A 12,045-nucleotide genomic window follows, 5' to 3' on the forward strand; every position below is an offset into this window, starting at 1 on the left:
AAGTTCATTGGCAAAATTGCTAAGGAGTCGAAGAAGAAGCTCCCCAAGCAACTTTGGGTCCCAAAAGCTATTGTCACACATGTGCAAGGCCCAAAGCTTGTTTGGGTTCCGAAAACTCAAAAATAAATTCTCATGTGTGTAGGTGAACTACAAAGCCGGTGGAAAACATTGGTACTTGATAGCGGTTGCTCTCAACATATGACCGGCAATGATAGCATGTTCAACTCACTTGAAGACCCCGGCGATCATGAACATGTCACCTATGGTGATAACTCAAAGGGAAAGTCTTAGGTTTGGGTAGAATTGCAATCTCAAAAGATTTATCCATTTCAAATGTTTTGTTTGTAGAAGCACTTAGTTTTAACCTCATTTCTATTGCACAATTGTGTGATCTTGGACTAACGTGTACCTTTGACAAGAATGGTGTTGTAGTGACTTATGAAAAAGACAAGTCATTGGTATTTACGGGGTTTAGGCATGGCAATATTTATTTGGTGGATTTCTCTTCAAAGCAAACAAGCACCATGACTTGCCTCTTCACCAAGTCGTCTCTTGGGTGGCTTTGGCATAGAAGAATTGCTCATATTGGCATGAGCAACCTCAAGAAAGCCCACAAGAGAGGGATGATCACCGGCATAAAGGACGTCACTTTTGACAAGAACAAGCTATGCAAAGCGTGTCAAGCCGGGAAGCAAGTTGCAACTCATCATCCTATCAAGACGATGTTGTCTACCTCCAAGCCGCTCGAGCTACTACACATGGATCTCTTTGGTCCAACTTCATACAAGAGCATTGGTGGTAACCTCTATTGCCTAGTAATCGTTGATGATTTTTCACGTTACACTTGGGTCATGTTTCTAGGCGATAAGGGTGAAACTCCGGAAATCTTCAAGACATTTGCAAGAAAAGCTCAAAGGGAATATAATTCCCCAATCGTGAAGATTCGGAGTGACAACGGCACCGAGTTCAAAAATATGAAGATTGAAGAATGGTGCGATGAAGAAGGAGTCAAACATGAGTTTTCCGCCACCTACACGCCCCAACAAAATGGTGTGGTGGAAAGAAAGAATAAGACACTCATCACCCTAGCAAGAGCAATGTTGGATGATTATGGCACGTCCGAGAAGTTTTGGGCGGAAGCAATCAACACGGCGTGTCATGCATCCAACCGAGTGTATCCTCACCGACTCCTCAAGAAAACTCCATATGAGCTCATCACCGGGAAGAAACCAAATATATCATACTTCGGGTCTCTGGTTGCAAATGCTTCATTTATAAGAAGAAAAGGCTCGGTAAGTTTGAAAGTAGATGTGATGAAGGTTTCTTTCTTGGTTATGCATCAAACTCCAAAGCATATAGAGTATTCAATCAAACCTCCGGGTTAGTTGAAGAAACATGTGATGTGGAGTTTGATGAATCTAATGGCTCCCAAGAGGAGGTTGTTGGCTATGAGAATGTAGGGGATGAAGTGATTGAAGAAGCCTTGAAGAAGATGTCCATTGGGGATATCAAGCCGGAAGAGGTGCATGAAGGCAATGATCAAGGGGGAGGACCTTCCTCATCTACACCAAGCACCTCCACGGCACCCCTAGTGGATGAAGATCAAGATAAAGTTGATCCACTACCTCAAGAAAATGTGTCAACGCCAACACCCCAAGTCCAAGAACAAGAAGACCAAAATGTTCCACCACAAGCACAAGTCACTCATGATCCACCCCAACAAGCATCCACGCAAATACCGCTAGAGAAGCATGGTCGCATCTCCAAGGATCATCCAATTGGTCAAATCATTGGTAGTCCTTCCAAAGGAGTAAGAACTCGTTCTAAGCATGCTTCATTTTGCGAACATCACTCGTTTGTTTCTTGTATTGAACCCACTAGCATAGAGGAAGCACTTGAGGACTCGGATTGGGTGATGGCCATGCAAGAAGAGTTGAACAATTTCACCCGCAATGAAGTATGGGTCCTCGAAGCTCCTTCGAAAGACAAGAACATCATCGGCACAAAGTGGGTCTTTCGAAACAAGCAAGATGAACATGGGGTGGTGGTACGCAACAAAGCAAGACTTGTGGCAAAAGGGTTTTCTCAAGTCGAAGGTTTGGATTTTGGTGAAACTTTTGCTCCGGTCGCAAGACTTGAAGCTATCCGCATCCTTCTTGCTTACTCTTCACATCATAATATCAAGTTATATCAAATGGATGTGAAAAGTGCGTTCTTAAATGGCTTTATTAACGAACTTGTTTATGTTGAGCAACCTCCCGGGTTTGAAGATCCGAGGAATCCTAATCATGTTTATAGGTTGCACAAGGCACTCTATGGGCTCAAACAAGCTCCAAGGGCTTGGTATGAGAGGCTTCGTGACTTCCTAATCATGCAAGGCTTCAAGATCGGGAGGGTGGACACCACCTTGTTCACAAAAGACGTCAACGGGGATCTTTTCATTTGTCAAATATATGTTGACGATATTATCTTTGGCTCAACTAATGATTTACTAAGCCATGAGTTTGCTACCATGATGTCTAGGGAATTCGAGATGTCCATGATTGGCGAATTGACCTTCTTCCTTGGTTTTCAAGTCAAACAAATGAAGGAAGGGACATTCATTTATCAAGAAAAATATACTAAAGATATCTTGAAGAAGTTCAAGATGGATGAATGTAAGCCAATCAAGACACCCATGGCAACCAATGGGCATCTCGACTTGGATGTGGACGGTAAACCGGTTGACCAATCCCTCTATCGCTCTATGATAGGGTCTTTGCTTTACCTTACCGCATCTAGGCCCGATATAATGTTTAGTGTGTGCTTGTGTGCCCGTTTTCAAGCTAACCCTAAGGAATCACATCTTTCTGCTGTGAATAGGATTCTTCGGTATCTCAAGCACACTCCTAGCATAGGCTTGTGGTACCCCAAAGGCGCTAGTTTAGATCTCTTGGGATACTCGGATTCGGATTTTGCCGGAAGCCGTGTCGATCGCAAGAGTACCTCCGGGGGTTGCCACTTGCTTGGGCGCTCTCTAGTTTCTTGGTCGAGTAAGAAGCAAAATTCCGTGGCTTTGTCCACCGCGGAAGCGGAATATATAGCTGCCGGTGCATGTTGTGCCCAAATTCTATATATGAAGCAAACCCTTTTGGATTTTGGTGTGAAACTAGGAAGAATACCACTCCTTTGTGACAATGAAAGTGCCGTAAAAATTGCCAAGAATCCGGTTCAACACTCTCGCACAAAGCACATTGATATTCGCCATCACTTCTTGCGTGATCACGAAGCCAAGGGGGACATTTCCCTTCAAGGTGTGAGATCCGAGGAGCAATTGGCGGATATTTTCACAAAACCTTTAGACGAGAGTACCTTTGTTAGGCTAAGAAATGAGCTTAATGTATTAGATGCGGCAAACGTCATGTAAGTTGCCATGTCATATAGAAAAATACATACATATAGGACTCTTGTCTAACCATGGTAAGATAGTGATGAGCAAGGGTTTAGCTAGAGGTGGTGGTCCACTTGTTTTCCTCTAGGCTTGTAGAAAGGCTCATCATGATGAAGCTTTCCGTGGGATCAAACTTGACAAGTAGATCTTAAATTCTCGTTATGCATTTTTTGTCATATAGTTGTGCATCTCATGTTTACCTTCCTTTCGCATGTGTTTGTAATTTGCATTATCATTGCATGCGTAAAAGTCACAAAGGAGATCACTTGATGAAAATGAGACTTGTTTTACATGCAAGATCTTAATTCATGAGAAGTGAAAAGAGTAAAGTGTTAGGAGCGTTATTGCCTAGTGAGCAATGTCATTGTGAGTTTGAAGCTTTCCTCCTTCAATATTCCTATGGCATGGCTCATACATTTTAAATTGGCGCTTTGTCTCTCTTGCGACTTATCCTTGATTTTGAAAAGAAAAACTATTTAAGTTATTAAGCTATCCTATTTTGAGGGGTAAAGTCGCCTATGCAAGTCCATTAACTTGAGTTTAGTTGAATCTTATAAGTTCATTGGACTTAGCATAGAAAAGTGAGCTGAGAGAGGGTTTTTGGGTTCACCGGTTAAACCGACGCTCAATAGATCTATACCCATCGGTTTAACCGGCGTTACTAAGTGTCAGCCACAGCTCAGTCATTTCAGGCGTTCAACCGGCGCATACAAAATTTGCAGCATCGGATCAACCGATGAACAGAACACAATTTTGACCTGAAAATCAACTGTTATTTGCATCGTTCAACCGACGAGTTCATTTGTCAGATCATCGGTTCAACCGGCGTACAGATACAGATTTGGCAGTGTTTCTGGTAAACTACACCGACGCAATCAACCGGTGATCAAAACCTAAGCGTCGGATCAACCGGCGATAAGAATTTCTGCGGGGTCCACATGTCATATTACTCTCTTGCTCTCTCACTACCGCCCGCTCGCCTTCTGTTGTTGACCGTCTCCTCGTCTTCGCCGTCTCCTCCACACTGCCGCCGCCTTGCGCCGTTCGCCGTCGTCCACCGCCGTCCGCCGCTCGCGTCATCTGCCGCCGCTCACACGCCACTGTGTCGCCCCCGTGCCGCCGCCACCGCCCTGCACGCCGCCGCCGTCCTCCCACGCGACGCAGCGCCAACGCCAGCGCCCTCACGCACGCCCCCGCGTCGCCGCCGCCGCCTTCCACCGCGCACCTTCTGCGCCGCCGCCGCCTTCCACCGCGCGCCAGCCGCGCCCGTGCACCACCTCCGCGCCGTCACACATCACCGCCCGCGCGCACTCGCACCTGCGCCCGAGCAACGCCCACACATTGTGTCTCCACCACTGCCACCTTCCACGCCGTGCCATCGCATCCTCTGCACACACACTCGCCGCCGCATTACACCGCATTCACGCCGCGCTTCCATTTGTTTGACCTAGTTCGTTGCGCCGCGTCGTGTGTGATCGAGATGGGTCGTGACAAGAGAAAGGGTAAGGAGATCGTGGTTGAGGAGCCCGCGCGCAAGCGGACTCGCGCAGCGAGAGAGGCCGAGAGGGCCGAGATGGTGGCTAAGGCCGCCGAGGAGCAGGCGTCCGGACGTGCTCGTCCGTTCGCGATCAGAGATCCGGCAGCCAGGGGCAGAGGCAGAGGCAGAGGGATGGGCCGAGTCAGAGGTGCCAGGGCCACCAGAGCCGCAGCAGCAGCAGCAGAGTCAGCGCAGTCAGCTTCAGCGGCAGAGTCCGAGTCAGAGTCAGCGACAGACCAGTCCGAGCAGTCTCAGGGGCAGGCCACACAGCAGTCACCAGCTCTACGACGTTCTGGCCGCACCCGGCAGACGTCCCCAGAGGAGACTTCACCTGCGACCGAGCGTCGCACCGGACCTAGGACGCGAGGAGGCCACCAGCCACAGGAGCCTCGCAGGTCCACAGCAGCAGCAGCAGCAGCTCGACGAGCCGAGGCCCTAGCGGCCGAGCGCGCAGTGTTCCGCATGGACACTGTCGTGCGACTGGAGCCAGGCGTACTGCTCCAGAACTTGACCAAGGCCAATGCGGCGAAGGTCAAGAGGCTCAGGTGGAGTGTACAGGAGGAGGAGTGGTTTCCTGTGACACGAGACAGCAGGGTCGATCGCAGATTCTGGACACTTCTACAGGCCAGTTTCTACGAGATCTACCAGAGGCGGGGCCACAGCATATTTCCGCACAGAGTACTTGACTGGGTTTCACTGAGGACAGCAGCAGGGGGAGCAGATGTCCGCGAGCACTTTGAGCACTTCAGAGGTCTGCCCAGGTTGCTCTCGATTGAGAGGAACAGATACATTGAGGACTGGGTCAGAGTTTTCTATGCCACTGCTTGGATAGCCCCAGAGCGCAGAGCTGTTCACTTCATGTTTGAGGGGCAGGTGTTTGGTTTGTCCAGAGCGACACTCGCAGGGATTCTTGGAGTTGACTTGGTTGACGTCTCCCTGCACGAGATGGTATATGGAGATGCAGATCCTCCGCGCAGAGCCATGATTGGCGGAATAGCACCTTCTCACGAGGCTATCTCACAGTGCTTCCGCCAGCCCTTCCCGGCTTCTTACGCCCGTGTCCCCAGCTTGCTGACCCCTGAGGCCTACGCAGTTCACATGGCACTCCGGAGGACTTTGCTCCCGAGGAGTGGCTACCCAGAGGGGTTCACAGGTCTGCAGCAGCTGCTTCTACTGCACATCCTCACTCACGAGCCGTTCGATATTGTTGATTTCATACTGGCAGAGATTGAGGATGTCATCACTGATGGGATGGGAGTCGTGCGTCAGTTCCCATATGCTCACTGGATCAGTTTCATTTGCTCCATGATAGTGCCAGCTGAGTCACCAGTCAGTGCCGTATACAGACAGGACGAGGTTCCCTGGTTCCCCGTCTACAGACCGACAGCACCTTCGGACCGGAGGAGAGGCAGGCAGGCTGATAGTGCTGCCATGGCACGTTTGTCACCGGAGGTACAGGCCCGAGTGGCCCAGGAGGACGAGGCACTGCTTGCTGCTGAGGCACAGCTTCCCGGAGGAGATGATGAGATTCACTGGTCAGACCTAGAGTCAGACTCCTCCGAGGATGAGGAGTACTTCCCTGCACCAGCCCCAGCTAGTCATGATCATGAGGCAGGAGGTTCAGGAGAGCCAGCTCCAGTGACAGCTGCTACTGCTACAGTTTCTGAGTCTCAGGTGTCTCAGCCGTCTGAGCTCACCGCACTACTACAGCAGCTGGTCACACAGCAGAGGGAGGATCGCCGTGCTCAGGAGGAGGCCAGGAGAGCCCATGAGGCCCAGCTTGCACAGATCCAGAGGGAGGCCGCCCGAGAGCGAGCTGCGACTGAGGAGCGTTTCGTCGGCCTTATTGACAGAGTCTCTCAGAGGACGGACGCTCAGTTTCAGCAGATGCAGCAGGGCATGATGGCGATGTTCGGGATGATTTCACAGCTATATTCTCACACCGGACTCGCCCCTCAGCAGCCAGGACAGACAGGCCTTCAGGGCGCCGGAGCACCACCACTTGCAGTTACACCAGCTCCGGCCTCCACTGCTCCAGCTTCTTCTGCGACCCCGGAGATCATGTTCTCACTGTCAGCATTACTTGGGTCTGCGAGTCGTCCTCTCTTCTCTCCACTGCCTGCGACCTCGCTCTTCCAGGAGTCACCTTCAGCGGTGCAGTCAGTTGGCCTCCCCACCATACCACAGCCACTACCTTCAGTGGGAGGCGGAGAGGTGTCCTTAGCCCAGCAGTCGTCACAGCCGGCAGCTTCAGCACTCACCACTTCAGATGTTGACACATCTTCTGCTGAGCCGGCTACTACTTCCACGGACCCTCTCCCAGGCAGTGCTAGCACCAGGGCCTCGACGACAGCCTCGACTACAGCTACACCTCCGGTCAGCTCAGCACCAGCAGGTCTTTCCGATCAGCAGCTACCGGCAGTCACTGAGGATCCACCGTCTGACGACGACGACGACGATGACCCGGATCGCTTCCTCGCCGTCCCGCGGCACCCAGATCAGTAGCCTTTTTGTGCTTTGATGCCAAAGGGGGAGAGGGAGTCAGGGGGAGGGTAGCTTTAGAGAGAGCTCGATCTGACTTTTGATGTTTCTTATTGTATTATATTTAATGTTAGTTCATGGATATGTACATTTGTCACTTGAGCATGCTGAGCTTTTGAGACATATCTATGGATTTCGTTTGAGCTTTTGAGCTTTTTGGTTCCTTTCTTTTCGAGTTTGCCTGTGTTTATTCTTGCCATATCCTTCACGCTCTCTCGGTATTTATGTCTGTGTTGTCATCAATCACCAAAAAGGGGGAGATTGTAAGCATCTAGGCCCTTAAGGTATGTTTCGGTGATTAATGACAACCATTATTGTGACTAATGAGTTTGTGCAGCCTTATAGATCATTATTGCTCATTTGGTTATATGTCAAAAGAGGCCCCCAATTTTCTTTATTCAAAAAGGCGATCTCGGCATTCAACTCTATAATATGTCAAGACTAAGGATCTTTCTAGTCCTAAGTGTCATAAGGTTGAGAAGGACACTTAGGTTAGTATAGGTTTTATAGTTTTGTAGTGATCGCACTATTAAGAGGGGTTTAGGCTTAGTAACTTGAGCATGGACATGGTCATTTGAAAATGGATGCACACAATGGTCACTCAGGTTTCTAGAAGTTCAAATAAGTGGTTCTCAACTTATATCTCAAGAATATTTGGATTTCATTCAAGACTCAAGTCAGAACAGGCAAAATCAGAAAAATCCTATTCACCGGTTTAACCGACGCTTCAAGTTTTATATACGTCGGTTAAACAAGATCAGCAGAGTTTGACAAGTCAATTCACCGGTTCAACCGATGATATTTGAAAAGGGACGTCGGTGCAGTTGTCAGAGACTCGGTTTTCAGTTGATCAGTGGACAAATAGACTCACCGGTTAAACCGACGCTGTTTGAAATTTGACGTCGGTGCAGTTGTCCAGTGACTTGGTATTTCTGTTGATCAATGGATGATTACACTCACCGGTTAAACCGATGCAACGACGGTTAATCTGCCCAAGCTGTAACGGCTAGTTTTCAGATGTGGCAGTTTACATTCACCGGTTAAACCGACGATGACTATTGGAGGGACGTCGGATTAACCGGCGCTACGCAGTTTTCTGGCAGCTTTTTCTCCAACGGCTCTATTCGTGTGAGCTGCCCATATATACCCCTCCAATGGGTCATTCTAGTACTCTTGACACCAGGCAACATCCAAACACTCATACTATAGTCAAGAGCCACCTTGAGCTTCAACATTTCAAACACTTGTTCATTCAATCATTCAAGAAGCAAGATTAAGGACTTGAGTAGAGAGAAGCTTGTGTGCATCCATTCTTTGTGATTGGTTCTTGCTCAAGTGAAGGCCTTAGCTTGTTACTCTTGGTGATTGGCATCACCTAGGCGATCTTGGTGATCGAGGTGATTCTCGCGGAGCTTGCCAAGGATTGTGGAAGCCCGGAGAAGAGATTTGTACGTGGCTTGATCTCCACCACACCGGGATGGTGAACGGAGACTCTTAGTGAGCGCCCTCGTCTTGGTGACTTGGGAGGTGACAATACTCTTTGTGAGTGTCACAACGTGGATTAGGGGTGTGTGCCAACACATCGATACCACGGGAAAAAATCCGGTTGTCCCTTGTCCACTTTACTTATTTCAAGCATTATCTTTCATGCAATTTGTTCATGTGCTTGATTTAGGGATCACTAGTTAGCTCTACCTTGCTAGGCTTTATCTTTTTTCATCTTAACTAGCTTGTGTAGGTTGTTTAGCTATCCGGTTGGTGAATTGGTGCCTTTCTAGTTTTGCATAGGTTAAGGTTGTTTTATCTTGTTTTAGAAATTGAAAAAGGCCCAATTCACCCCCCCTCTTGGTCCATCGATCCTTTCACTGAGCAACCCGCCGCAGTCCGCTACAAACCTAGTCTTCCCACGGTATCGTTGCCGCGAGCGCCATCCTCCGACGCAGTCCCACACCGCACTGGCAATTGCCAAGCAACGCCAACTGCTGCGGTCCGCTGCAAGCAGCCCAAGCCGACACCCATGCGACGACCCCTGGCTGACGGCATAATTTTGGCCGCCACCACGTGGGCCCCGGCAACCCCCTTCCAGCCAACCACCCGCACCAGCCGTCTTGCTGCGCCACCGGCAGAAGTCACCCATGACCAACGGTGATACCGTCAATGCCACAGGCCGATATGGGCCTTTGCAAACAATGCCTCCAAGGAGGTGACGACGCTGAAGGTGCCGCCGTCGCTCGTCCATAGGTGGACAGGTTTTCACCTAGAGAACCCCGTGCAACGGGGATGGGACTCCAAGATGACGCCCCCAATAGGAAGAACGACGCCCTCGGATGCCGTCACCATCACCACCAGCAAGAACACCGGCAAGGCTTTCGCCCGAAGAATCCCATCCCTAGCTGCACGCACTCAGCCCCGCATTCCGCATCCGCAGCCATGGAAGCCCTCCCGGGTGCAGCGCCGCCACCGTGCCTCCTATAGCCGTGGCCAACTCCTTCACGCAGGCACCAAACAGCTGCACCTCCATGCCGCCAAGGCCGCACGGCCGCCGTCGCTCCTCAGCCCCACAATCGCTCCGTCATCACTCGAAACCGGCCGCCGGAGAGCCAGATCCAGGTCACGGCCAGCCCCGCGTACCGCATCTCCTCCCGCGTGCGGCCCCACGCTGCCTCCTCGACGCCTGCGTGCGGCCTCCACCGCGCCTGCGCCATGGCTGGCCTCCCCGCGCGCCCAAGCCGCCTGGCCGCCGGATCCGACAGGTGCCCACGCGGACGCCTCGCCGCGCCGCCGGCCCACTGCAGCGCCGCCGGCCCACTGCAGCGCCGCCACTGCGTCGGACCGCGGCCCCGTGGGCGCTTCACCGCCAGCCCGCCCTCACGTCGCTGGCCACCAACAACACCGGCCGATGCCCCCACCGCGTCGCGTGCGCATATGCAGCCTAGCCACCGGATCCGGCTGGCGCCGTGGCGGATCCGTGGCCCTAACGACTCCAACGTCGCCCGCGCCGGCGAGCTTCCTCATGCAGGTTTGGCGGCCGCGCCCGCCCTCCTCCCCGGAGGATGGAGAAAGGGGCCGCGGCCGCCCTCCTCGCGAGCCACACAGGCTTCCAGCGGCCGGCTCGGGCGGCGGCACGGCGGGCGGAGGCGTCATGGGAGGGCGGCGGCTAGGGTTCCAGGGGGACGCTCGAGTCGCCCGTGCGGGGACGATGCGAGTGCGGAGTATTCACACAGATCCTGTTGGCATGGCTCAAGAGGAGAGTTAAAGTTTGAGTCACGTTGATCCTGTTGGCATAACTCAGCTCACTTACCTCTTGAGTCACGCCAAACATATTGAGGTGACCAAGTTGAGTCACACCAAAAGAAGCTTACTGACATAACATAAAATGTTATTTCTTAAAATTTTAATTTGCACGTGCTACTGTTAAATTTTAAATTCAAAAACACTAAAATAAAAAATTACAGCCGCTCCAACTCTTGCTTACAAGGACCTCTACGAATTCGTTAAACAGTTACACAAACCATCCCATGTGATCTAAATATTGCACGCAGGGATGAGGGCCCATTTGCATATTGCAAGAGCGGCCCATGTGTTCTAGCGTGCAAGGCTCGTGAAATCGGTGTAAAAGGTGGAAAGCGTAGGAGATCCTAATTTCCTTCTAATATTAGATTTTCGTGCAAACCAACATTATGTGGAGTTTTGAGGAAGCAAACCAGTGCCGGTCATGTGCGATGGCATACCTGCTCCCGTCACAGAATTTTAAAAATTTCCTAGTCCCTCGCATGACAAGTAGTAGCGCGGACCGTCATAGGGCTCCGTATCTATCTCGTGGAAGGTAACTAGCCTGTGTATGCCCTATGTTCAATGAGCTAGGAGCACAGCAAATGTAGGCTTTTATGAGCATACCCCAATTTCTGGTAAGTCTCTCTCTCTCTTTCTTTTTTCCTTTTATTGTACTTGTGCTCAAAATAATTTCTATTTTTTTACTGAAACTTTTTATTGAAACTCTTTCTTACTTAGCTTTTTTTTCATATTTGGAACATTTAATTTGGAAGATAGAAAACATAGATATCATGGAGACAAAATATGCAATCCGAATGATCTTCTGGTACAAAGTTTTAAAACAGAAACATTAGCTAAATGCGTCCAAAGAATAGTGGAAAATACAGATGATGGAATTGTAACTACACATTTTTATTTTCTATAGTACTAGCCAAACAACTGCTAGTTACTTTGAACACCACCCAAAGGATGGACGATGCCCCGGAGGCCCGGATCAACAATCAACGTAGTACTGGACTCATCAGTCATCAATTAAAACGTCTTGGCCCAGTTGGCGCGCACTTTGATCCGGTCCGGCGGTCCCCGACTGGCCGATCACCGAAATGGACGCACACCAAACGGCCTCCGGGCAGACAGCGAACGAAGCTGCCCGCCGACGGGCCGTTTCTCCGTTTCCCATCTACGGTGGTGCTGCCCGCTGCTCGTCGCTTTCCGCGCGCCGCTGACTAGCTTCGTCTCGCACAGACGCTTGGTGGGTCTCCTC

The sequence above is a fragment of the Panicum hallii genome, chromosome 9 (assembly GCF_002211085.1).
Source record: "Panicum hallii strain FIL2 chromosome 9, PHallii_v3.1, whole genome shotgun sequence".
Lineage (NCBI taxonomy): Eukaryota > Viridiplantae > Streptophyta > Magnoliopsida > Poales > Poaceae > Panicum > Panicum hallii.